The sequence below is a fragment of the Rosa rugosa genome, chromosome 3 (genome assembly GCF_958449725.1).
Source record: "Rosa rugosa chromosome 3, drRosRugo1.1, whole genome shotgun sequence".
In the NCBI taxonomy this organism is placed as follows: Eukaryota; Viridiplantae; Streptophyta; class Magnoliopsida; order Rosales; family Rosaceae; genus Rosa; species Rosa rugosa.
In genome coordinates this window covers 6,112,736-6,139,920 of record NC_084822.1, presented here as the reverse complement: position 1 = coordinate 6,139,920, position 27,185 = coordinate 6,112,736, and the positions used below count along the sequence as shown (strand labels likewise).

Genomic DNA, 27,185 nt, shown 5'->3' with positions numbered 1-27,185 from the left:
CAAAACACAAATCAACTTTAGGTTACGAAAGATTGATAATAAATACTTACTGAATCCCTGTATTCGCAATTATGAACACTTTCTAAAGAAGTTAATCAAGTTATACATATCAAAATAAGAAATAATTTCCAGTTAAATCGTAGATTTTCAACTTTTAATATTCGACACTCAAAATATGATACACATACATACACACACAGGCTTGTTTTATAGAGGACCTATTTTCTTAGTAAAAATTCTCAAAATTTTCACTATTATATGACCTAATTCAACTATTGATCCTTTAGGGCACGTTTACTTACTTGGAATGGAATGGAATGTAATGGAATGATTACGGAGTAAAAATACCCCTGTGTTTACTAACACATAAAGGAATCGGAATGATTCCAGGTAAAAGAATTCATGTGTTTACTAACACATGAAGGAATGGGAATTGGTGTAGGTCCCACCTATTTATCAGGAATCGATTCCTGAATACTCAGGAATTCAATTACGAAGGGGGGAGATGGGTTTAGGAATCATTCCTCCGGAATCAATACCGATTCCTTTCTTCTCCCATTCCACTTGTCTCCGATTCATGATTATTTTCCATTCCAAGTAAGTAAACGTGCCATTATATTCCTATCCAAGAGTTGTGTTATAAAAAGTCAAAATAAATACATAATTATATGATCATTGAAACTGTGTAAACAAATGTAGTCTGTTAGATAATTAAAATAAATGGTGTTAAACTGCTAATCAAATGATTAAACCATTTTTGATTTGGCTAATTTTTTGTAGGATTCATATGTGTATATAATATAACTAGAAAATGAGTGGTTTAGATTATTAAAGTACATGTTAAAAATATAAACATTCTCAAACTTCAAATTTAAGGAGATCCTCTCTAGATATTCCTTCTAAATATATAACTATCCTGGCAAGATCTTCAACTAAATTAACCAAATATTCAAAGTAAGACCAAATCTCTCTTGTGGAATATATGTACTTTATATAACAAATATGGCAATGATAGAGGCCTCAATGAGGCTTAAAATTTGTGGCCTCAATCCTAAGTGTAATGTCATGTAAGCAAATACAAATTTTTATTTTCAATTTCACATGATATATCTTGTCAAATCATACTCTTGCACCAATTTTACCCTTTTATATTTCATTTTAGATTTTGGAGGTGAATCAATGACATTAATGAATTTAGTTAGGTGACGGAATAAAATATAGTGTGTTAATAGAAACCATTAATTATGTATTAATTTAAGAGATACTTTTACCGATATTTTTCTTCATTTAATTAAATTCTTTTATATAATTTTTCTCTCCAAATAGATATACATTGAATTAGGTGACGAGAAATATGCATTAACTTTTCTTTTATAATTAATTTAGTAAAAAAAAATTTGCAATAATAAATTGAATTTTTTTTTTAATAGAAGAAGGGTGGTTCCAGTTGGACCTCCAAATTTGATATTTGGACCTCCAACTTTTTTAAATTATTAATAGACTTTGTCAAGTCATATGAAAAGACAAATACGGACAAAAAAATTACTCTTCATACCTCCCTAAATATAACATTCAATTAAATTGTTTTTTAATTTCTTCTGGAATTTCCGTATATTGCCATATAGCAAATAATTAAAGTAAAAATAATAATTTCTATACACGGTCCATCACTAAATACAAAAATAAATTCAAAACAATCTGATTTGGAATAGACTTAAACTAAATTCATTGAATATTATGATATAGTTATTACTCAAACTTCCAACCCAAAACCATTGAAATCCTTCTTTTAGCAAATTCAAAAGCATTCCAACAACATATCAAGATCGAGAACCTCTGATTAATTTTGGTGGAGGAGAGACCTACTCATATAAGAGAGCAATATCATGTGATTTTGATTCATTCTTCTTCTCGTGGTTGAAGATAAAGATAAAAAGTAGAGAGTAAGAGGTTGTTGTATCTTATGTTCAAGGGTGTTTTGGTAAAAATAAGGAGGTCTACTTAGATTTTCAAGTATTCTAAAAAGTTAATTAGGGGTATACTAAGTATGGGAGGTCCAAATAGCAAATTTGGAGGTCCAACTAGAACCACCCCCCATAGAAGAATTATCTTTATTGACGACAATTAGCACTGTTGATTACAATCAAAGTTTAGAACATCCAGAATGCAATTTGGAGGTACATTACACCAAATAGCACTATATTTGTCATCAAAAGCTAAACTAGCTAGCCTGTGAGCCACAACGTCACAGCGTTGCATGATCTCAGTGCAAAGTTGATTTGCACATATGTTCGAGCCCTTAAGGCTATCTATGTGTCATCTATAATAGCAGCAAATTCGAATAAATCATACCTTGGATTAGCTAGGTCCATGGTGGCCTCAAGACAATCTGTCTCTAATACAATGCCTTGGTTTGGAAAGGACCGCAAGAATTGCAGACCGTGATTAATTGCCATCAGTTCAATTTGCTTAGCTGTAGCTACGTACATTGCAAATTGGAAGGGCAAAGGCCGCCATGAAGTTGCCCTGTGCATCACATAACACACCACTGGTTCCACCCTTGGTTTGATATGGAAGAAAACTCCCATCAACATTGAGCTTCCAGTTACCGTTTTCAGCCGACTTCCATCTTCTCCTTATTTTGGTTGCCTGCTGCACAGTTTGTTAGGCTGTCCGAAACTCTTCTAACCATGATAGAGTCCCTTTATTAATAAATTGAATTTGAAAAATATTTATGTCTAAACTAAGAGGTAAGAAAATATTTTATAGTAGTAGTAGTAATTCATTATCATCTACAAATCTACAATCTACATATAAAGAAAGAGAAAAATAATAATAAACTCAGATCTAAAGTTCAAATACACACACACACACACATATATGTATGTATTTTTCACATTATATTTTCATAATTTGCAGGAACTCAACAAATTTCGAATTCATATACATATGTTATGCAAATCAATTGGTCGAATGTATGTGCAAATCTATTGAATGAATGTATGTGCAAAGCTATTATCAAATTACATAAAATATTTTCTATTCTTGATTGAAGAAAAAAAATTGTTAAACATCTAAGCATCAGTGTATTACGTCCCCCCCCCCTGATGCGGCAAAATTTAAATAATAATAATATGGGCGTGGGGATGAGCCCCCCAGCCTGACTGGGTTCCAAACCCTTTTATTCAAAAAAAAAAAAAAAAAAGCATCAGTGTATTGAAAAGAAAAAAAAAGAAAAAAAAGCCAAAATATTTTTTTATTTAAAAGAAAGCCAACATAATTTAGAAACCATTAGATTTTTTTTTGAAAGTAGAAACATTAGATTTTTGAATGATAAGATGGTTTTTTTCTTCAAGTATTACATGTGATGATTTGGCAAAGAGAAATTTTAAATACACACCCCTAATCACTTAATACACATCCCTATTATATTATATTTCAAATTAGATTTTGTAGGTAAGTTAAATGACCAAAACAGACATTGATGCATTAGAATAAGAAAAAAATAGTCATATTTTCCTTATATTATTCTATTTATGTATAAATAGTTAGATAAACACAACAAATTTCTATACATGGCCTCCCAATTTAATACAAGAATAAAGTTATAAACTATCTAATTTAATTTTTTTTTAAATAAATTGTAATTAAATGAGGTTAGAAATCATAATATTTAGAATTTCAAAATCAATGGCATTAAATGTTTTTAAAACATATCGCTTCCCTCCCATTTTTTAGTTAATTTTCTTTTTTGTTCTAAGAGTTATAATTAATTAATTTATTTTCTAATATAAAACATCACATGTGAAAAAACTTGGGCAAATTACAAGTCACACCCTCATCTTTTTGGGATTCGACAGTTCAGTCCCTCGTATCTTAATTTTAACAAGTAACTCCTCAGATATTCAAATTTCACACAATTTGGTCCAAAATGACCATTTTAACCCTCACTTCCTTTTTTTTTTTTTTTTTTGTTATTTTTTCTGCTCCCCTCTCACTCTCTCTCAGGTCAGAAAGAGGCTGATCACCATGAACCATAGTCCTGAGCAGAGTCCTCGCAGGCAAGGTCGAAAGCTTCCTGTGTGTAAGCCTCTGAGGCACAATGTGAAACCTCACAATCTTCTCAAGCAAAGCCCGAGGATGATGATGAGCTCCAAGCTCCAATCTTGGTGGCACAAAAATCGTCACAGAGCTCACATTTCTCTCATCTTCAAGAATCCCATCAAGAACAGAATGCAACCCAATTGCAAACGGCACAAACCCCTTTGAGCTCAGCAACCGAACAATTCGACCACATTCCACATTGCTCTTCTTCTTCTTCTTCAATCCACCAGAACTAGAAACAACACTCAAATTGGAGTCGCACACAGGCGCGTGAAAGACGTCATAATCGGGATCCACAACCGCGAAGGGGCCAAGAACGCCGTGAATCGAAACGGATCATTCCACAAACAGATTCGGGTGCGAGACCTAAACCCAATTGATCTGGACCATCCGATTCTTCCAATCAATTCTCGTGATCGCGAGGCTCTTTTTCCGGTACAGAGTTGGCAAGCAAGAACCTTGAGGCTTCTCCATCAGGTCTTCGATCGAAACCCTAACTGGAGAGGTGTGGTATTTGAGGAGGTCTCTGAGGAGGGAGAGAGGCGTTCGAGATGTGGGAGTTGGCGATTGCGAAGATGGTGGTGTTCGGCGAGGAGAGGAAGAGCTCCGGCGAGATTTGGAGGAGTGCCGCCGTGACGGTGAAGCCAGAGGCCCGGAGAGTTCTTGAGGCGCTGAGAGAGATGACGTGGCTGATGGGTGTGGCAGATTTGGGGGTTTGGGCAGTGGGGTCGGAGCGGAGGGTCATAGAGATTGCGATGGCGGCGAGGATGACGGCCATGGTGGAGTAGAGTATGGGGTGTCAGCGGGTGCAGTAGGAAGAAGAAGAAGAAGAAGAAGAAGAAAAAGACGTCTTTCTGATCCGAGAGAGAGAGTGTGAGAGGGAAGCAGGAAAAATAACAAAAAAAAAAAAAGAGAGAAGAATTTAAAAAAAAAAAAAAATGGAAGTGAGGGGTAAAATGGTCATTTTGGATCAAATTGTGTGAAATTTGAATGTCTGAGGAGTTACTTGTTAAAATTACGATACGAGGGACTGAACTGTCGAATCCCAAAAAGATGAGGGTGTGACCAGTAATTTGCCCAAAAAACTTTGTAATTGTTAATTTGTTTGGCCCCTCTAATGACAAGTTTTTAGTTCCACCACTGTGGAGAAACTACTGATATAGTTTTGGTTGAATGTTCAACTCATAATTTTATACTTGATTAACATGGTGTTTGGGGGATGAGAACTCAAATAACACAAAACCTATTTATATTCATCTATTTAAAGGGAACAATAATAAATATTTATGGATTTCTCAATAACTAACACAAGTAATCAATATGGTCATTTACAAAATGTCAATATACTAGAATATACTGATCATATTAAATAGTAACCTTAATATAGTAAAAAAGTTAGGATATTTCATGATTTTTGAGATTAAGGATATTTTAGGTACTTTGGATTGTGTATTTAGTAAAATATTAGAATGAAAAATTAAATGGGTGGTGTATTAAGTAATTAGGGATGTATTTAAAACTTTTTTTTGGCAAATAGGTTATGTGTGTAAGTGATATGACATAACATTTACGATTGAGGGCATAAATCTTAGACTTCATTGAAGCCAATAATAATTTTCCTATCAAATAAAGCCGTACACCACCAGGCTCAGCATTCAGCTTCTTCTTCGTCTTATTTATTAGGTTTGCTGAATTATAATCATTACATGGCTATACATGCCGCTTATATATCGAAGCTCTGCATAATATACAATAGAATGGAACTTTTATCTAAGAAATCCCAAACCCTAAAATTAAACGTACAACGGTTGTTGATCATAACAAAAGTTGGATCACTTCTGGTTATGCATACTCACTTCTAGCGTAGCGTGGATGAGTGAACTTCACAGTGACAAGAAAATCAGAGCTTCAAGAAACAGATTGACTAAAAGCAACTTAGCTATTAATTTGACGTTGCCAGGCCATCAATCCGAGTCGAACTATCTTAAGTCGGCGGAGGCCGCTCCCCTCTGGAATGGTTTTGATGACGATCGGCTGCCGCCGACGGTCCATTTTAAAAACAAACCTGCTGTAAGTCCTAAATTCATGAGGTGCGAAGACAAATACCTCTCTGGGGCCGTCCTCTTCATCCCGGATGATGAAAACCTTAACAGATCTAGGACGCCGGGCGAGTACGCCGTTGACATGGAACTTGGTGGCGCTTATGTCCTTCTGCTCGCCGGGTTGGAGCTGAATCGGCACCACGTGCTCTCCGTTTGGGTCTCCGGCCGGGCATTCCCGTATCTCCAGAACCTCATCTGTCTCGTTCTTGAGCTCTGTAACTCTAGAGAGCCAAGCACCCATAATACCTAATAATCTCTAAGGTTATTGTAATGCTTTTGTTGATTAAAACTGCACAAGAGCCAAGCAGATCGCCGCCATGGAGGACATTTATATCAAAGCATTGGTAAAAGTTTATCTCAGCTGCTCTCTGTCCCCACAATCTCTCACAGCATCTTCTTGATCGAGTGAGTGCTGACATGGGGATGGCCGAGAATGCGGACTATTTGAAATACTATGATTAAATAAAGATAAAAATGCACCATCAGTGCCTCAACTCTTGTGCACCGGCCAAGTTGATACCCGGACTCTCAATTATATCAATGTGATACTTGAACCCATATTTTGCTATCAACGAGGTACTTCCGTCACATTTCTCAAACGGGAACGTTAAAAAAGTCACGTGCCAATCATATGGGCCCAAAAAAGGGCAAATACGTCTTTTTGCCCAAATGCAGCCCAATTTTTTTTTTTACACAATTTTCTCTCTCCTCTTCTTCTTCTTCTTCTTCCTCCTCCTCCTTTGTTTAGTCGTTCAGTCCAATGAAGAAGGTAAAGAACAAGTCTTTATGTGGTGAACTGTGTGCTTTATAATTCAATAGCAGCGATCGATCCCATATTAGATTGAGGCTCTTCCATTTGTATCCCTTCCGATGCTGTGCGAAAAGACAGAGACCAGAAACGAAATCTTGCAACGGCTATCACAAGACAATCCTTTGGCCTTGTCACTATCCCTACTTTTATTAAACACCGAAGACGTGAACATCGACGAAAGCCTCTGCTTCCCCATCATCGCCACCGCCGCCGTAAGCGACGAATTGGGCTTTTTGGCCCGCAACTCCTTCTCCTTCTTCTCCACCTTCTTCCTCTTCCTGGGCCTCATATTGCCGTCTGATTCATCCGACGAGTCGGAAGCCCGCGGCGGGTCCAGTCCTCTTCCTCGCCGTCGTCGCGGTACCCTAGGCCGTCGTCGTTCAAGATGAAGTCCCCGAACTCCTCGCGGCGCTTGGCGATGATGGCACCGTACTCGTCCTCATCGACCGTGTCGTAGATCGGCTTCTCCATCTTGATCTGGAACCAGTCGTCGACTTTTTCAGAGCGGCGGCCGCCTTGCCGGCCGGTACAGGTTGCCAGTACGTCGCCGCCTCCGCCCCACCAAAGCCTTGAGTTCACTGTCAAGTCGCTGTAAGTGATTTTTGGGCAATCATTGATTAATGGGTTTTTGATCTAGCTCCTAAGGAAAGAAAGCATAAGGCTTGAGTCAATGTTTAACAGATGGTGTTTTGATTTTGAATGATGTCAAATGCCAATTGATTGGATAATATATTGTTTTGCCAGATTTGGTTTTGGTTTGTTATCGAATTTCAATTTTGGTCAAGACTTGCAAGTGGAATTGCTACAATTTAATTTGAAGCTCTGAGATTTTTGGGATAGTGGAGCACCTGCATCTGTTTGCGTCTGGTTTACAATGGCAATGCATTCATACCATCTGCATTATGGGCCCTTTTCTTTATCTTCTTCAACCTCACTTTCCCTCATTAATTTGCTTCGTACCCTGTTGAAGGTTTGTGTACAATTTGTTGGGTTTTGGTTGTGATTGGAGAACTGGGTTTTGGCAATTTGTTGAGTTTTGGTTGTGATTAGAGAACTGGGTTTTGGTTTAATGGAGCATTGCTTTAGTAAAGTTTGGAACTTTGGATTGAGCTGAAATCGAAATCATATTGAACATTTTGTATGCTTAAACTTAGAGCTGAGGTAGTGGAGGTCGGTGAGGCAGGCGGTTCTGGAAAATGACAACGGAGGGAATGGTGGTCATCCCCTATGGAAAATGGCGGGAAATCAAGGTCTGGTTGAGTCTGGGGTCATTTAAGTCATTTCATGGCATTTTTGGGGTCCACATGTTTGCCACGTCAGACATCTGACAGAGCCGTCAGTGAAATGTGACGGAAGTACCTCGTTGATAGCAAAATATGGGTTCAGGTATCACATTGATACAATTGAGAGTCCGGGCATCAACTTGGCCGGTGCACAAGAGTTGAGGCACTGATGGTGCATTTTTCTCTTAAATAAATTAATGAATTGCACTGAATCTCCAAAGTTCTAGTGTCGGCGGGAGGAAGAGGGAGGGGGGTTGTGTTCTGGATAGAATTGTGGCCACGCGTACGCTGCTTCGTCAGAGGTCGATCAAATGTACTCGAAATCTTACATGTCTACGGTCCGGGGACACATGATAGCTGATAAAAAATATGTAATTAGGAAATTATTAATATCTTGATGAAATATAACAACTCTTTTATTGATCAGCAAAATCATACATAACGATTTACTCACGTATGCTGACCAAAAAATCATTACCTAAACAATTCTATCTTTTTTAGAAACAATGAAACTCATCCAAAAAAGTTTTAATTCGTCTATGAAAAATCAAAGAGGAACATATCACAGATGAACCGAACGCCTTGGCATCATATCTCAAGCATCAGCTGAGGTAAGCGCATTTGCCAAGAGCAAAATGTCACTCCAAACAGCCCCTTCCTCCATTGCTTGGACCCAAACTCACCAAGATCCAGCCAAGAGCCGAAACCCTTAAAATAACTTGAGCCGCATCCCAGTTTAGGATCCCAAACCCTATCAAGGCTTGAGACCCAGACCCTTCTAGGAGCCCAGACCCCTTTGCTAAGGGCACCCAAGGTTTTGGGCCCTCCACCCCTGATCACCGTTGGATCTGACCCTCGCCAAATCTAGGGCCGCCGTCGTCTGCCCAGAATCGAGGTCTAATCCCCCCCTCTTTCCGGTTGCACGCATCGCCGACCTCCCATGGTCGCGCTCTAGAAACCGGATCCCGACCGCCAACCTCGAGCACTGCTCAATCTGGTCTATCCAAGTCTACTCATGACGCAGAAGGATTCCTCCCCCGTCACCATCCTCATCAGGTTGGTCAAAGAGATCGGGAAATTCAATCCCTTCAACCAAAACTGCCAGAGCGCCGCCAAGAAACCCTAGCAAGGCTCTCCTTCTCTCGAGAGTTTTTCATTTTTTACAGTGGATTTATTTTTCTTTATTCAATTTGCTAAAGCAAAAGAACATTGTATTGCCTTAAAAAAGAAATTATTAATATGCAAATTATCAAATTTTGCTTTTTTAGAATTACTCGTCTAATTATTCAAAAAGAAAAAGACAAGTTTACTCGTCTAATAAAAAAAAGTCAAAAATTATTCCAGTGTTCTTTTTTTTTTTGAGTAAATGAAGATTGCATTGATAATCGCAGGCCAGAACGGCACATACAAATTTCCCAGAAAACGGGAATCATGAACCATTCACTTAAGACATTGAAGCTCACTTAAACAAGGAGCCTAACAAATTACAACAGTACCCTACAAAGAGATAATTTTGTGTGAAAACTTCCTTTGCCAATGCGCTCAATTGCGATGCGCCAGAAGCTTCCATTATCAAGATGTAAAGAGAAAACATCATAATCTGCAGGCTAACAAAGTCAAACTTAGACTTAGATTGTTGAATGAAGCCACCGGGGTCCCAAATACGAAAGCCTAGGGAATAAGAGCCCATGATTCTGGTCCACGAATGAGCCCAGATACAAGCAACATTCCCAAAAATTGAGCACACCCAATTGGCCATCAGCATTGTTTTGGGCCTCAGAAGTGATATGGGCTTTAGGGTCAGTTTGGGCACCCAATTAGAGTTGGGCCTCCCAACTGATATGGGCACCCATCCTACCTCGTCACCCATGGCCGCCATGTTCACCGCCTGCAATCGGTGTGCGCTGCCCATCACCATCATCCCGGCCGATCGAAGCATGAAATCAATCATCGTTGTACGTCGAGCCTGGACAGCCCAGAAAACCCCAACTCTGAACACCCCTCCGCCGCCTTCAACACCCATCCAAGATCGAACCAGCGGCGATCTTCTCTTCACCGCTCTCACCAGAAGAATGCTAAAAGCACTGCATTGCCTACAAGCCTCAGAGGCCGAGATCCAGTCCACCCTATTCCACGCCAAAGATCGACGACACCAATTTTGATCTTCCTCCTTAAGGCTGTCACAGTCTTTCAGGGCCTTGAGACGCCCTCTTGCTGGTCGCATATATCCTCCAACCAATTCCCACAAAATCCTCCTGGAACCCATCCCGACTAGAGGACATGCCTGTGGGGTGCAAGTTCGCTTGGGTGTTTGTCACCCATGGTTGATGTTGGAAGGCTGCGAAACAGCTTCGTGCGGCGGAGAGGAGAGATCCGCTTTGCTTCGGAGATGGACGCCGATAAATGACTCCCAAGCCATAGCGGCTAGGGTTCATAGATAGCTTTTTTTGTATGATTATCAATTATCCTCCATTCCATTGTTCTTTTGATAAGCACATGTCCTTCAACAATCATCAAAATGTTGATATTTATTATTATTATTATTATTTTTTTTTTTTTGCCAAATACCGTAACAAAGAAAAAATTATAGACAAAACACTTCTACTATGGATGAATTGTAACTATTTGATTACAAAAAACATTTTTTTTTTTTTTTGAGGAGCGAAAAGAAATTACAACTTGAAACCCCTAGGACAACCAGAACTAAAATTATCAAAATTAGAAGCTGTAAGCGCCGAGAGAGGGAGCTTCCCGATTACAAAAAAACATTGATATCTTGAAAGTTATAAGTTTAAATCTCACTGCATGTGGAACATGTGGGGTTGAGATTATATATATATATATATATATATATATATATATTTTCCAATTTAGAAGTAGTCTATCGTTGTATCTATAGTTTGAAGGGTGCCCCTGTCTAGACGTTTGGGTGATTGAATCTTCGATTGGTAGACTATTAGAGGATTGGATGAGCCTCCACATCTTTTTATATTTTTTTTAGGCTCGCTTTGAATAAGTGAGCAACATATAATTTATTTCCCCTCCTTCCATTTTAGCCATTAACTTTGGGCGTAAGTATAGGGGTGGGTTTTGTTCTTTTCAGTTTGTTTTTTATTTTTTAAATTTGTTTCAGTTTCTGACACACCAAAATTGAAATATGAACTGAACCGGTTTGGTTCAATTTTGTTTTTTTTTTTTTTTTTTAGTTCTTTTTTTTTTTAGTTAGGCTATTTGCAGCTCGGTTATTTATTTATTTTTAAATTTTTTTCAGATTTTAGTTTCCCCAACCCACGCCTACATAAGTATATGGAACTATGATATATTTAAATTACTGGAATCTCTCTTTCCTGACTATAAGAAAAATATTAGGTCGATTTAGATTTTTGCAAACCTCTTGAAAAACCTGATACAATCAATTTGATGTCATATATAAATTAGAAAATTACATAGTAGCACATGACCAAAGATGTAAACACAGAAAACTCACTTTCAAAAAGATTTATACAAATAAGGACATGAGCCCAGGCCCAAAAGCCAAATGATGCAAGCCTGTCTCCCAATTTTAATAGAAAATGACCAAAATGCTCAGTTTGATGAAATATTTACGCGTATGCCACTGACCAAAATCTCTCTGTTTGCTCTCCGCCGTTTTACCCGTTCGATCCTAATCCAAGTCAGACCCACCGAATCCCCGACCCGACTCGCCTTTGCAAAATGGACGGAACCGCGGCTGCAGCACGTGTTCTCGTTTCTGCAGTCGGACGGCAATCGGAACTCGATCTCGCTGGTGTGCAAGTCGTGGTACGAGATCGAGCGGTGGTGCAGGAGGAGGATATTCGTCGGGAACTGCTACGCTGCGTGCCCTAGGATTTTGATCAGTCGGTTCCCAGACGTTAGATTCATCACGCTCAAAGGGAAGGCGCACTTCGTTGACTTCAATCTGGTGTCGGAGGGCTGGGGTGGCTACGTGTATCCCTGGATCGCCGCCATGGCCGGTGCTTATCCTTGGCTCGAGGAGATCAGGCTCAAGAGGATGGTCGTCACCGACGAGAGCTTGGAGCTGATTGCCAAGTCTTTCAAGAATTTCAAGCTCCTTGTAAATATAAGTATGAATTTTTCTGTGGAATTTTGCAGCTCCGCTAGGTTCATTTCGTGTGCCGAACCAGGCGGTGACGTTTTCGCAGAGGTGGAGCTCGGTGAAGGCTGTGAATGCTCAGCCGAAGAGGAGAGATTCAATTGTGCCGCTTGCGGCCACGATTGTTGCGCCTGGTAAAGATTGCAGATTTTGCTGTGAATTTTGATTTTTTTTTTTGTGGGCTTGACTGACATTGAAATTGGGTTGAATTTTGCAGAGGATGTTGAGAAAGTGGAGGCAGAGGACTATGAGCAATTGGCTAAGGAGCTTGAGAGTGCTTCTCTTCTTGAGATCATGACAAGGCGCTTGAGAAATTAGGCAACAACATTGCTATTGCCTTCAGGTAATTCATTTTTTCGGTTCATTTCTGTCATTTCTGCCTCTGTGCTATGTTGTTTCGATGATTATTAGTGAGATTGGTAGTGAAATGTGCAATAATTGTTGTGTTAATATGTTGGGATCAAGTTTGGGATTCAAGTTAGTGAAATGTGCAATAATTGTTGTGTTAGGCGATGACAAGTGCAGTAGCAGAACACGAGTACAGGACAAGTGCAGTAGCAGGATTAGGCCTGGACACGAGTGCAGTAGCAGGATTAGGCGATGACTAGTACAATAGCAGAACACGAGTAGCAGTAGCAGGATAAGTGCAGTAGCCGAGTACAGTAGCAGGACAAGTGCAGTAGCAGGATTAGGCGATGACGAGTGCAGTAGCAGAACACGAGTAGCAAGATTAGGCGATGACGAGTGCAGTAGCAGAACATGAGTAGCAGGATTAGGCAATGGCGAGGTTTGGACAAGTGCAGTAGCAGGATTAGGCGATGACGAATACAGTAGCAGAACACGAGTACGAGGGCAGTAGCATAACTGGACAAGTATGAGTGCAGCGAGTGCAGTAGCAGGATTGGACAAGTGCAGTAGCAGGATTAGGCGATGACGAGTACACTAGCAGAACACGAGTACGAGGGCAGTAGCAGAACTGGACGAGTATGAGTGCAGCGAGTGCAGTAGCAGGATTAGGCGATGACAAGTGCAGTAGCAGGATTAGGCGATGACAAGTGCAGTAGCAGGGTTTGACGAGTGTAGTAGCAGGATTAAGCGATAACGAGTGCAGTAGCAAAACACGAGTACAAGTACAGTAGCAGAACTGGACGAGTATGAGTGCAGCGAATGCAGTACCAGGATCACGCGATGACGAGTGCATTACCGGAAGAGGGAATTTGTGTTGGGAAACGTACTAGTGAGACGAAGTTTAGAAAATTTTGGTACTTCAAAATTGTGGAAATTTCAATAGATATTTTGCGCAAATTAAAATTTAGAAAATTTGATGGAAGTTTTGATATATGGGGTAAATATTTGTATCTAAAACTAGTTTTGAAGACTTTTGGAGAGTTTAAAATATCAATAAAGCTATCTTACGAAAAAAAGTTACATAAAAAATATTATTCTAAAAAAAAAGTAATATAAATGGATTATTCTAAAAAAAAAAGTAACATAAAGGAATTAAAAGTAAAAAAAAAAGTAGTTAAGGATAAAAAAATAAATTAACTCATGACATGTGGCAAGTGAAAAGAAGATTGTCCTTATTTGTAAGATTTAATCATTATAAATGGATTAGAAGTCAAAAGAAGTAGTTAAGGGTAAAAAGGTAAATTAACTCATGACATGTGGCAAGTGGAGAACACATTGTCCTTATTTGTAAGATTTAGTCCTTATATGTTTAATTCAATCTTTAAAGAATGTATTTGTTAAGTCATCTTTTGTCAATAACTTATATGTAATTTGTTATATATAAATTTATTATTATCTACTTTATTAAATTTGTTTCATTGTGCTATAAGATTCACCAAAGTTCAGATTGCCCATAATCTTCTTTATTACTATGGAAGTATGGAATAAAATAGCTTATATACACATTATGAAAATGGGTTACGATTGTACAAAATGAACTAAAAGTATTTTCCAGAATCAGTTGCATTTGAACAAGTCCATCAGGTCAGCCGCTAGTCTTACAATAAAAGTAAGTTTCATTGTCGACCATAACTGTAATTAAACCATGTCTGCTAATTTTTAATAGACTAGTAATTTGAAAAAATAGTAGGTAATTTTTTAAAACTTGTTTACCTGGCCTTTTTTATTTTTATTTTTGTTTGGAACTAACTTTTTTGTCATTCTTATAGATTAAAATGGTTCGATCTGCAATTGAAAGGGTTAAGAACTACGTACAATTAAACCACAATTACTATACCCTTCAATGGAAGCAATTATTATAACTTCCGACTCCTGCGATCCGTGTTGGGCTTTTTATACGTTTTTATATTGAAAATGTCAAATCTATTTTGGCTTGTGTACTAAGGAATCAAAGAAAAAATATATTTATATCTAGAAGTACTGTGTGTCGTCGTTTTGCAATGGAAGAAACTTGACGGCCAAGTTTATGAAAAAGTCCGAAAACCAATAGGAGCTCGGGGAGAGAATAGTTGGGGTTGTTGGTCGGCAATTACTGATTTAATTAAACTAGTGGAGCTCACAACAAAGTTCATCCCTTTTCTGATCTTTTTTTTTTGGGATTTGAAGTCTGTCTCATATTTGTTTGGGATGATCTCATCCTTTATCAAGAGCATAAACTAGATTTAGTTCAGTTACTCACTTACTTGGTATGGTGATGAACACGTTTTTCCACATGAGAGTCTTCGCCTTATGCATGCCATTAGCATATTATTAAGAACTCTTTTTCATACATGCTCTAATTAATATACGTAGAAGATTACATTCTTATTAGTAGGGCTGGTGGTTCTGAGATTCTAGCGGTCTGAGACGAAAAATTAAAAGGAGCGTTGATCTAAAACACCAAAATAGGCTACAATTAACCCACTTACTCCAGCAACAGATTTTTATTCCTACTAACTCAATTTAAAGTAAAATGATAATTTTACCCTCAGCCTAATTAATAACCCACATCCATGCCACACACACACACACTCTCTCTCTCTCTCTCTTCCCTCCCTCCCTCCCTCCTCGTCGGAGTTAGACAGACGACGTCTCTCGGTTGGATCTCTGTGCTCGACGATGGCCTTTTGAAGACGACGGTGGCGAACTGCAGGAATGGGAAATGGACGTTCACTCTGTCCCCGATTCACTGATGCTGGAGAACTCGTCGTCGTTTCACTACAACAGGAAGCATTTTTTTTTAAGACCAAATTCGGTCAGAAAATGCATTTTTTGGTCGGAAATACGTTTCCGACCAAAAAGTTCCGTCGGTGGTGATCGGGAATATTCTCGTCAGAAATGCTCTACTACCGACCAGTCGTCGGAATAACAAGCATTTTCGACCGAATTTTGCCGTCGTTGGTGGTCAGAAAGATTATTTTTTCCGTCGAAATATTCCGTCAAAAATATTTTACTGCCGTCAAAAATGCATTATGTAAACAACGACATCATGTTTCCAACAACATATTTCTGACGACTTACTTCGTCAGAATAATTATTTCTGACTAAAAATATTTTATTATTATTGACCAAAATGTTCGTCAAAACTAATCATTTTTGCCCACTTTTGGTTGTCAGTTTTATTTTTTATTTTTACATCCAACTACCAAAAATAATTTTTTGAAGCATTCTTCTTGAATAAAAAATATATATATAAAAATAAATAAATACTTGAAGATTACAAAATAAAGAAGATTAAGCTACATTTTATTTGAAACAAGACATTCATCATCAAGTCTTACAAAATAGAAAAAGTCATAACAACCATAAGCATATAGTACTTATTTAACATTATCAAACAGCAACAAAGTAGTATTTCTTGCAGCTATCATTTGTCCTCATGATTTGCATCTGAACTCTTTGTGGTGTTTCCCTAAAAAATAAGCAAACAGAAATAATATGAATTAATGGTTAAATAAATGACAAAGTAATTGAATAAAAAAAAAGCAACACAATAAAAAAAAAAAAATAATAATAATAATGGACATCAGCAACACAATAAGAAGAAAGCAGCAACTAAGATATCTAAGTGTCTTTACTTACTAGTATTGCATATCTATACCAATCAGTGACCACCAAATAGTCAAATACAATATGGTTTCGTTAAAACAAAAACAAAACAGAAAGGAGAATGAACTTAATCAGGTACTTAATCTAATAAAGATCCCTAAAGGGCAATAGGTATTGTTAAATAATTGTATTAGCTGTAATGTCATTTCCATTTGTATGACGTACCGGCTCTTTAGAGCCCCACCTGTTTATCATAATGCAGCAACATAAAGCTTTGATCGAACTTGACATCGATCAAGCTTCCAACACGTTCAACACACTTTCAGCCACGACAGTGGGATCAAAATGATTATTCTTTTCCATTTTTTTTTCTTTCTACATGCATTTGTAATGTGTTAGAATAATGACTGTAACCAACAAAACCTTTCTCAAACTCAATTAAAGTTTAAAGCTAACTAGAATGCTAGCTGTTGCAGATGAGATGTTGCCTCATCGCAAAGAGACACAACTTTTCATTGTATCCTGTAGTCTTAAACTGAAGGATTACTCAACTAAAGACAATCACATATATATAAACACATTAGCTTAAGGCATGCCAGAACAAGTTTGAAAGACAGAAGACATACTTGAAGCTGAGAATGAATTGAGTGCCATGATGAACTGGTCCGGTCTTCTGCAACTGCTCTAGATTCAAGTCTTCTCTTTATGGGGCTGAGATCTTAATACTTGTGTGTAGAGAGTGCAGGGACCTGAACCTATATATAGAGGATGATATCAGGAACTTCCCATAACAGTTTTCCTAAATCAATTAGGTCCTCTACATATAAATCCTGTATCAATATACATTACTTGATTACAAGCACATTAAGTTTCCCAATACAATATGGATTTCAGATACAAATTCCTTATTGTTCCAGGGATAGAATCATCTATGCAATCCCGGTTATTTCATTCAACAGTAATCATATACAATTGTTAAAGTCATAATGTGATTAATGTAAGTCCAACTCTTACATTCTCCCACTTGGACTACATTACTCACTCAATTGTACACAATTAGAACAATGTAATAACCACTGAATTGTGCACATGAAATTGCATAAAATTCTCAAACTTAATCACAAACTTGGTCAAGTTATGGAATCTGGCAGAGCTAAGGAAAAATAATGCTTTCAAAAGCACACCACTCCAAAACTACAAAACCATAACCATAACCCACATAAGTTCAATTGATACAACCAAAGATAAAACATACATATGCAGTATGTATCTGTCATCATCTGCAGTGCATATGTAAATGGTCCAAACTGAAGGATTTTGACTATCAAAATCAGAGACACAACCAAAACTGGAATGGATTATTACTGAATGTGTCTGCACTTTACAAAACTGAAATGTTGATCTTAATCAACTCAATCTATCCAACATAAATCAAATAGCTATTTGCCAAAACAAAATACAGAAATATTCACAATCACCAAATGCTGCAGCAAAATAAAAACTTCTGAATAATACCATGGATTTATTACTGAATAATGAAGACAAAGTCATTACAAAACTTCAAATTTCAGAAAAACAAGAATTGAAATTAAACGACACTGAAGATAAAACTTTTAACAAAAATAATGCTCCCACTGATCCTAGGCATCTAAGGTAGGAAGGACTCCCATATCAGCTACATGTTTCTGAAAAGCTGCTACAGATAATGCCTTAGTGAATGGATCAGCTAACTGTGAGTGTGTATTAACCTGAGCTATTTCAATTTCCTGATGCTTCACTCTTTCTCTCACACTATAATATTTCAAGTCTATGTGCTTAGAGTTATTAGACCTCTTATTATTCTTAGTGAAGCAAACAGCTGCAGAATTATCACTATAAACTCTCAAAGGTCTGGTATTGATGGAATCCAACAACCTAGTCTGAATTAGAAAATTTCTGAGCCATAACCCTTGACATACACCATCGTATATTGCTATAAACTCTGCCTGCATAGTCGAAGTGGCTGTCAATGTTTGCTTAATGCTCCTCCAAGCTATGGCACCTCCAGCCATCATATAAACATATCCAGAAGTAGACTTAGTCGAATCCGGATATTTACCTGCAAAGTCCGCATCAGTGTATCCAACTACTTCTAGCTTCTCAACTTTCTTGTACACCAGCAAATAATCTTTGGTTTTCTGCAAATATCTAAGGACCTTCTTTGCTGCAACCCAATGCTCATGTCCAGGGTTTGACTGAAATCTCGATAATATACCCACTGCATATGCTAAATCAGGCCTAGTGCACACTTGTGCATACATCAAGCTGCCAATTAGTCTAGCATAAGGTCTGCCCTTCATATCTTCCCTTTCTAAGTCATTCCTAGGACATTGACCTTTGATCAGTTTATCTCCTTTTGAAATAGGTGCATCTCCTGGTGCACACTTCTGCATATCAAATCTGCTCAAAACTCTAGAAATATAATTACGCTGACATAGTCCCAGTAGCCCTCTTTTCCTATCTCTTTTAATTTCAATTCCCAGCACAAATGAAGCTTCACCAAGATCTTTCATATCGAAGTTCTTAGACAGAAAGTTTTTAGTCAATTTCAACAAGTTCACATCACTGCTGGCAAGTAGTATATCATCTACATATAGAATCAAGAAAATAAAGTGTTTACCTACAGTCTTTAAATAAACACACTCATCAACTATATTCTCAGTAAAACCAAAGGTAGTGACTACTGAATCGAATTTCTTATACCACTGTCTAGATGCCTGTTTTAGACCATAAATGGATTTCTTCAGTTTACAGACCATGTGTTCTCTTCCTGGTTCAATGAATCCCTCGGGCTGTTTCATGTAGATATTTTCTTCAAGTTCCCCATTTAGGAATGCAGTCTTCACATCCATTTGGTGTAGCTCTAGATTAAAGTGCGCTACTAAAGCCATAATCATCCTAAAGGAATCTTTTGTTGAAACTGGAGAGAAGGTTTCAGTAAAATCAATGCCTTCTTGCTGCGTAAAACCCTTAGCTACTAACCTCGCTTTATACCTCTCTATACTGCCATCAGCATGTCTTTTGGTTTTGTAAATCCACTTACAACCTACAGGTTTTTGATTTGCTATAGGTTCAACTAACTCCCAAACTCCATTGTCATACATACTCTGCAATTCAGCTTCCATAGCCTCACTCCATTGCTTAACAAATTCACTCTCAGTGGCTTGTTTATAACTAATGGGATCATTGTCTTCCCCAAAATCAAAGTCTGGTTCCTGAAGATATACTTCATACTCAGTTGGATCTATGGTGGGTTTTCTAACTCTGTTTGATCTTCTTACTGGTTGAGGTACTTCAACGTTTTCGTTTTGAGGCATCACAACGTTATCCTGAGGTTGTAGATTTTCTGGTGCTTCTTGGACAGCCTCTGCGGGTTCTAAAATTGGCTGCTGAGGTACAATGATGGGCGGTGCAAGAGCAAAAGGTAAAACCTGAGCTAATGTTTCGGTTTCAAGGATTTCTTCAAACTCAAACTGTAAGTCTTCGGGTTCTCTATTGTAAAACACTTCATCTAGAAACTTTGCTTTATTTGTCTCGATGATTCTGGTATTATGGTGAGGGGAATAAAACTTGTAGCCCTTGGATTTTTCCGGATACCCTATGAAGAATGCACTAACGGTTTTGGGGTCTAATTTCTGAATGTGAGGGTTATAAACTTTAGCCTCAGCCTTACAACCCCAAACATGAACATGGTGTAAGCTTGGCTTTCTGCCATTCCAAAGCTCAAAAGGTGTCTTAGACACAGCTTTTCTAGGTGCCCTATTGCAGAGATAGTTGGCTGTTTTGAGAGCCTCGCCCCACAGATACCTAGGTAGTCCAGAAGTACACATCATACTTCTGACCATGTTCAGTAAAGTCCTATTCTTCCTTTCTGCGACACCATTTTGCTCTGGTGTCCCTGGCGTGGTATATTGAGCCTTAATACCATGCTTTTCAAGATACAAAGCAAAAGGGCCTTTGCTTTGTCCAGCCTCCGTATATTTCCCATAAAACTCTCCCCCTCTATCAGACCTGACCACCTTAATTTGTTTCCCCAATTGTTTTTCTACTTCTGCATGAAAGATCTTAAAGGTTTCGACAGCTTGGGATTTTTCTGAAATTAGAAAAATATGACAGAACCTAGAAAAGTCATCAATGAAAGTTATAAAATAGGAGTTTCCACAAATGGTTTGATGTTTAAAAGGTCCACAAATGTCAGTATGGATGAGTTCTAAGAGTCCTAGGCTTCTGGTGGCATTTTTCTTTCTAGAATTAGTCATTTTTCCTTTAATGCATTCTACACAGTCCCCTAAATCGTCAAAGTTTAGCTCAGGCAGAATGTTTTGCTTAACTAGGATCTGTAGTCTTTCTTTTGATATGTGTCCTAATCTCCTATGCCAAAGGGCTGCTGAGTTTTCCTTAGAGTTGTGTCTTTTAACACCAATAATGGAATTGCCATCTACACTGTTTTCAATAGATAATATCTCCTTAGGAACTGAACAATGTAACTGTAAATAATCATTTACAATGGCACCAGAAGCAATAGGAAGAAAATTCTTCGAAATTTTTATTCCATTACTGTCAATAAGAAAACTACAACCGTTTTTAACCAAAAGGGAGACGCTAATCAAATTCCTTCTCATAGAAGGTACAAAATAGACATTGTCTAAGATAAGAAAATTTCCAGATCCTACTTCTAGCCTAACAGACCCAATTGCCTTCACTGCTACCCTTGATCCATTGCCAACACACACGTTTTGTTCCTCACTTCTGGGATTTCTCTTCCTTATGTATCCCTGCAGTGAATTAGTTATGTGAATAGGAGACCCAGAATCAATCCACCAGTTGCTAGAACTACTTTGAACTAAATTTATTTCAATGGAAAAACTAGGAATTAAGTCAAGATTACCCTTTTTAGTTAACCAAGCTTTGAAACCAGTACAATCTCTCTTAAGGTGGCCAGATTTTCTGCAGAAGTAACACTTTGTCTGATAGGGTTTCTGAATTTTAGAATCAGGGGCTGGAGCTAGGGCTGTTTTAGGGCTGAACTTCTTTCCCTTCTGATTATTCCCCTTCTGGTTTTTCCATTTTGGTTTGCCTACCAGATTCACACTTTTCTCATTTTTCTCCTTCTTAATTCTTTCATCGACTTGCACACAGATTGAAATCAGCTCGTTTATGTTCCATTTATCCTTTTGAGCTAGGTAGGTGGTGTTGAGATGTTCAAAGCTCGATGGTAGTGAGTTTAGAGTGTGATGAATAAGCATCTCATCAGAAATAGGGTTCTTCAAGGTTTTCAGCTTAGCGGCATAATCAACAAGCTTCAAGATGTGTTCTCTAATGGTTCCTGGTCCTGTGTATTTGGTGTTCATCAATTTGTTCAACAGGTTTGCAATCTGAGCCTTATCACTCTCCCTGAATCTTTCACCAATTGATTCCAGAAACTCTGTAGCTAACTCCTTTTCTTCAATACTCCCACTAATAGAATCAGACATGGTTCTTTTCATTACATTCTTGCATACTCGATTTAGCCTATGCCACTCATCAAAATATTTCTGCTGTTCACTAGTGCTAGCTATAGTCAGGGCTTCTGGAGGTGTCTTATACATAGGCAAATCTAAGTGGTTGACACTTAGGTAGATTTCTATGTCTGCTTTCCATCTCTTAAAGTTTGAACCAGTAAGAGGTTCAATGTTCATGAAGTTCAAAGGTACAGAACCTATAGGAAGCATTAAATTTTGTAAGTTTTATGCATAAGAATTTTATTAAAGACTTAAAGAAAGAAAGAAAATTATTTTCTGCTCAATAGCTGTATTCTGTGTTAAGTTTTAAGCATACAAAACTTAGTAATCAAACAATCACAGAAGATATCAAGAATTCAAAACATAAGGCTGAGCAAAATTAAAACAATATAATGCAATAAGAAACCAGAAAATTGCATTAAGCCCCAAAACAATATATACTGAATTCATGCCAAAACATCACTTGTGAGCAGAAGTTAAGGCATCACTTAATCACATGGCCAAAACAAAAAACACATTGGTATTTAACAACCAGTCAACACCTGTGTGGCAGAAGAAAAGGTCTTTATATCTGAATATGTATCATTTGAATTGCAATGTGCTATTCCTGTATCTTAAGACTATGTAAAGTAAAAGGACCTTCTGTGGAAGCTACAGTCATAGTTCTAGAATACAGAATACAAGGTTTGTCTGTTAAAAAACTGAATGGCTTATCAAGAACACTGAGGAAAAAGTGCTATGGCTCCCTCTCCCTCAATGCACCGAATAAGTCACAGACAATATTACTAGTTAATATATATATAAAATTCAACTAGCTTTATTCATTTTAAACAACAAGATTCATAGGGAGAAGGTCTGTAGCTTGTTGTTTGATAGTCAAAGTAACAATAGGCCAACAATTTTGCAACGAGATATTTATTCACACATGTAGACAACATCCATCACAATTATAAAACAAGTTTCATAATATACTAAAGGATGAAAGCTATCTAATAGTGCAATTCCGATACAAAATTATCAACAATCTGTTCATGAAGAAGTTTTGAAAATTTACCCGAGCAAAACTTCAATCCTGACTGCATAGAAACACAAGGCGGAAGCAATCCTTCTATGCAGTCCCTTTAGCGAGCCTTTCTGACCACAAAACAAGAAGCAAAATTGCTTCTTACACCCAGAATCGAAGAACCCCAAATTGGGATTACGATGAACTGAAGACGCATACTCGGCGAGGAACAGAAAATACCCGTTATGAGACAACGGTCAATTAACGTCCTGATATTGTGAATATATCTAATGGGCCGAGTATGGGTCTTAAGTTGTTGTGTTGGATCAGAAACTGGAGGCAGGCCTTCGACCTACTTGCTCGATATAATCTGTAGCTCCTTTAATTAATTAATTTTTTTTTTTTTTATTAATAAAACGTTTTAAATTTACTAAACTTCTAGCATGCATGATTTCCGAAGTGGTTTATACAATTGTGATCGTGGCTCTGATACCACATGTAGTCTTAAACTGAAGGATTACTCAACTAAAGACAATCACATATATATAAACACATTAGCTTAAGGCATGCCAGAACAAGTTTGAAAGACAGAAGACATACTTGAAGCTGAGAATGAATTGAGTGCCATGATGAACTGGTCCGGTCTTCTGCAACTGCTCTAGATTCAAGTCTTCTCTTTATGGGGCTGAGATCTTAATACTTGTGTGTAGAGAGTGCAGGGACCTGAACCTATATATAGAGGATGATATCAGGAACTTCCCATAACAGTTTTCCTAAATCAATTAGGTCCTCTACATATAAATCCTGTATCAATATACATTACTTGATTACAAGCACATTAAGTTTCCCAATACAATATGGATTTCAGATACAAATTCCTTATTGTTCCAGGGATAGAATCATCTATGCAATCCCGGTTATTTCATTCAACAGTAATCATATACAATTGTTAAAGTCATAATGTGATTAATGTAAGTCCAACTCTTACATATCCCACCCAGAAACTGAGGCAAAATGGACCAGGCAAATGGTTTAAAACATTATTCACTAAGACAAACATAAAGTGAAATCCAAAAGAACCTAAGCATCATAAACTGACCAGCAACTCTGAAAACAACCCAAGAAGTAAATATAATAATGACCAACAGTGCTCAACAACAAGGTTAATTAACTTATGTCATTAAGCTAAGAGGTTAGAATCTGGAGTGCAAATGAAAAGAAAGTTACCGTAGAGGGTGCTTCTGTTGCGCATTCAGAATGAGTTGAGTTCTTCGATAGCAAAGTCATAACCACTTGCTTCCATTACTAGCAAAATAACAACACACACAGATTTATTGTAGTTAAAAGCCACAGATATCCGTGCAAAATATAAATACTAACAAAAATCCGTGTGAAATGAGAATAAATGGGCCCACAATAATTTATACAATAATAATATCAACGGAAATCCGTGTGCATAAACAACAGTAACAGATAGCTGTGTAAAAACTAAAACATTTTCACACGGATATCTGTGTAAAAATCAATTCACACTAATTTCTGTATGTATTATAAATTAGTTTATTTCAAAATCATTAATTTTTTATGTTATGTGAATTATGGAGGGACAGATTTCCGTTACAATAAGTATTTGATACAGATTTCTGTGTGAAATGAGTAACACACAAAAATCTGTGTGAAATGTTGACATAGATATCCGTGTGAAAAGAGCATAATTAGGCCCCACAGTAATTTATACAATAACAATATCGACGGAAATCCGTGTGAATAAACAGCAGTAACAGATGTTTGTGTAAACGCTAAAATATTTTTTCACGGATATCTGTGTGAAAATCAATTCACACTGATTTATGTACGTATTACAAATTAGTTTAATTCGAAATCATTAATTTTTTTTTTGTTATGTGAATTACGGAGGGACAGATTTCCGTTACGATAAGTATTTGATATAGATTTCTATGTGAAATGAGTAATACACGAATATCTGTGTGAAAATGTTGACATGACACGGAAATCAGTTGCAAATGTGTAAGTATTTCACACGGATTTCAGTGGCAATTCTGCTTATAATCAGCAGATTGATCAAATTTGGCCATTGTTCTTACTTCTTATGTTCTTCTGTTAAATACCAACAAAATAACAACACACACGGATTTCCGCTACAATAAGTTTTTGGTACAAATTTCTGTGTGAAATGAATAACACACGAATATCTGTGTGAAAAGAACAATTAGCTACTGAATTCCATGTGAAAAACTCTATTAGAGACAGAATTCCGTGTAAACAATCGAATGACAATTAACATGACAATTATCGGATACCGAGGTAAATACACACAGATATCAGTTGCAAATGTGTATGTATTTCACACGGATTTCTGTGGCAAAATAACTTGAAAGAAAATTATTATCAATAAAAATAAAAGCTAATGACTAATTATTTAGTTTCAAAAAATAAGGGCAGGTCAATCAATTTATTCCCGCTCAATATTTGGATATTCCCACGGATTACTGTGGGTGCTGTTGTAAATATTTAAATGACAATAGATGATAGCTATTGGGTTACCGAGGTAAATTCACACGGATATCTGTAGTAAATGTAAATGTATTTCACACAGATTTTTGTGTGAAATACTATAAACACACAGATTTCCGTGCATCAATGCTGCTTAAAACCAGAAAACACTTGACCAAAATCTAAAGCCTCCTCCGAATTCTCTCTTGTCTCCTTCTCTCTCTCATCTCCTCCACCCACTGCCCCCTCCCCCACCCTCTTCTCCGCCTCTCCCTCTCTCTGCTCCTCCGCCCACTACTCTCCCTCTCTCTCATATCCCAGCTCCTCTTCTCTGCCTCCCTCTCTCTCACCTCCAAATTGTTTTGGTTTAATGGAGAACAGAGGAACTAGATCTGTTTTCTCTCTCCTTCGACACCCACTTCCGGTCACCACCGTGACTCACCTCCACCATCACGGACCTCACCGACCTCTGACGAGTTTAACGCAGCCTCCTTGAGTTCCAGCAACAACCCATGCCACGCACCGACGCTGCTCACTTCCACTGTCAAGCACCTCCTCCCTCCACTCCATCGGCATAGTCGACCTAGATTGCTCGCCTCCAGCGTCAAGCATCGCCTCATTCCAGTCCATCCTTCCCTCTTCTCTGTGCCGGCGTCTCTTCCTCCGCCTCTGCCGCCGCCCGGGAGATTGGCTGGCACTGACATGCTTCTGTTCTTTTCTCTTCACTTTTGTTTTGTTTAACACTGTTCTGTTTTGCGGGATCTTTTCCCTTTTATTTTGTTTTTACTTGTCTTTTTTATAACTGTTGTGGGTTTTCATTTTCATGGTAGAATTCCCCAACTAGATATGGTTCCTTGAAATGCATTGGTAGTTGGGATTTCATGGTATAAATTGGTATAAAAATTAGCAGAATTTTTTTTTTTTTTTTTAACATGCTGTTACTTTTACACACATAAATCAGTGAGAGTTAGGGTATAGGGATCTCACACAGAAATTCGTGTCAATAAGGTTATAGGTTTTGACACAGAAATCAGTGTGAGTTGTATCCCGCACAGTAATCCGTGTGAAATACAGTTTACACATTTGGCACAGAAATCTGTGTGAAATAGAGTTGTTCACACGGATTCCGTTCCATTCCGGTAATTTATATTTATGGAATTATAGTGGAGCCCACGTCTAATATTCACACAGACAAAATAATCCGTGTGAGATGAGCATTACCCCCCTCCAAACCACATGGTAACTCAATCTGTGCGTGTACCGTGGGTAAAAGCTATCACGTACACACTGATATCCGTGTGAGAAAGTCTTATTACCCACAGATTAAAATCTGTGGGTGATTGTTGTTTTGCTAGTAGTGTTCAAATCTTCTAGCTGGTTGGTAAGAGTTGTAACTTTCTCGTTCATTTGTTCTAATTCTTTCTCATGCGCCATGCACGCACGCTTATTGCAAGTGTGGGTAGAAGAGTCCACATCTTCATCTTCAGGTGGTATCATGCCATCACCTTAGCCACGAATTCTACCGTGACTCGGCCCTCCAATCACAGCAAACATAAGTAAAGGCACAATCTCATGACAAGCAAACACATAAGTAAACCAAGATTTGAATACATACATAAAGATCTTTAGCTTTCTCACTAATCCAATGTTCGTCCTCTTCATTCTTGGCCTTAGAGACATGAAACCTTTTGAAGCAT

At 37.7% G+C, this 27,185-nt stretch overlaps 1 pseudogene; it reads right to left on the bottom strand.

Moving 5' to 3' along the window:
• The window catches only part of LOC133737091 (fasciclin-like arabinogalactan protein 21), a 28,491-nt pseudogene extending 22,044 nt beyond the window's left edge, over nt 1-6,447 (bottom strand).
• Between the last annotated feature and the right edge of the window lie 20,738 nt (nt 6,448-27,185).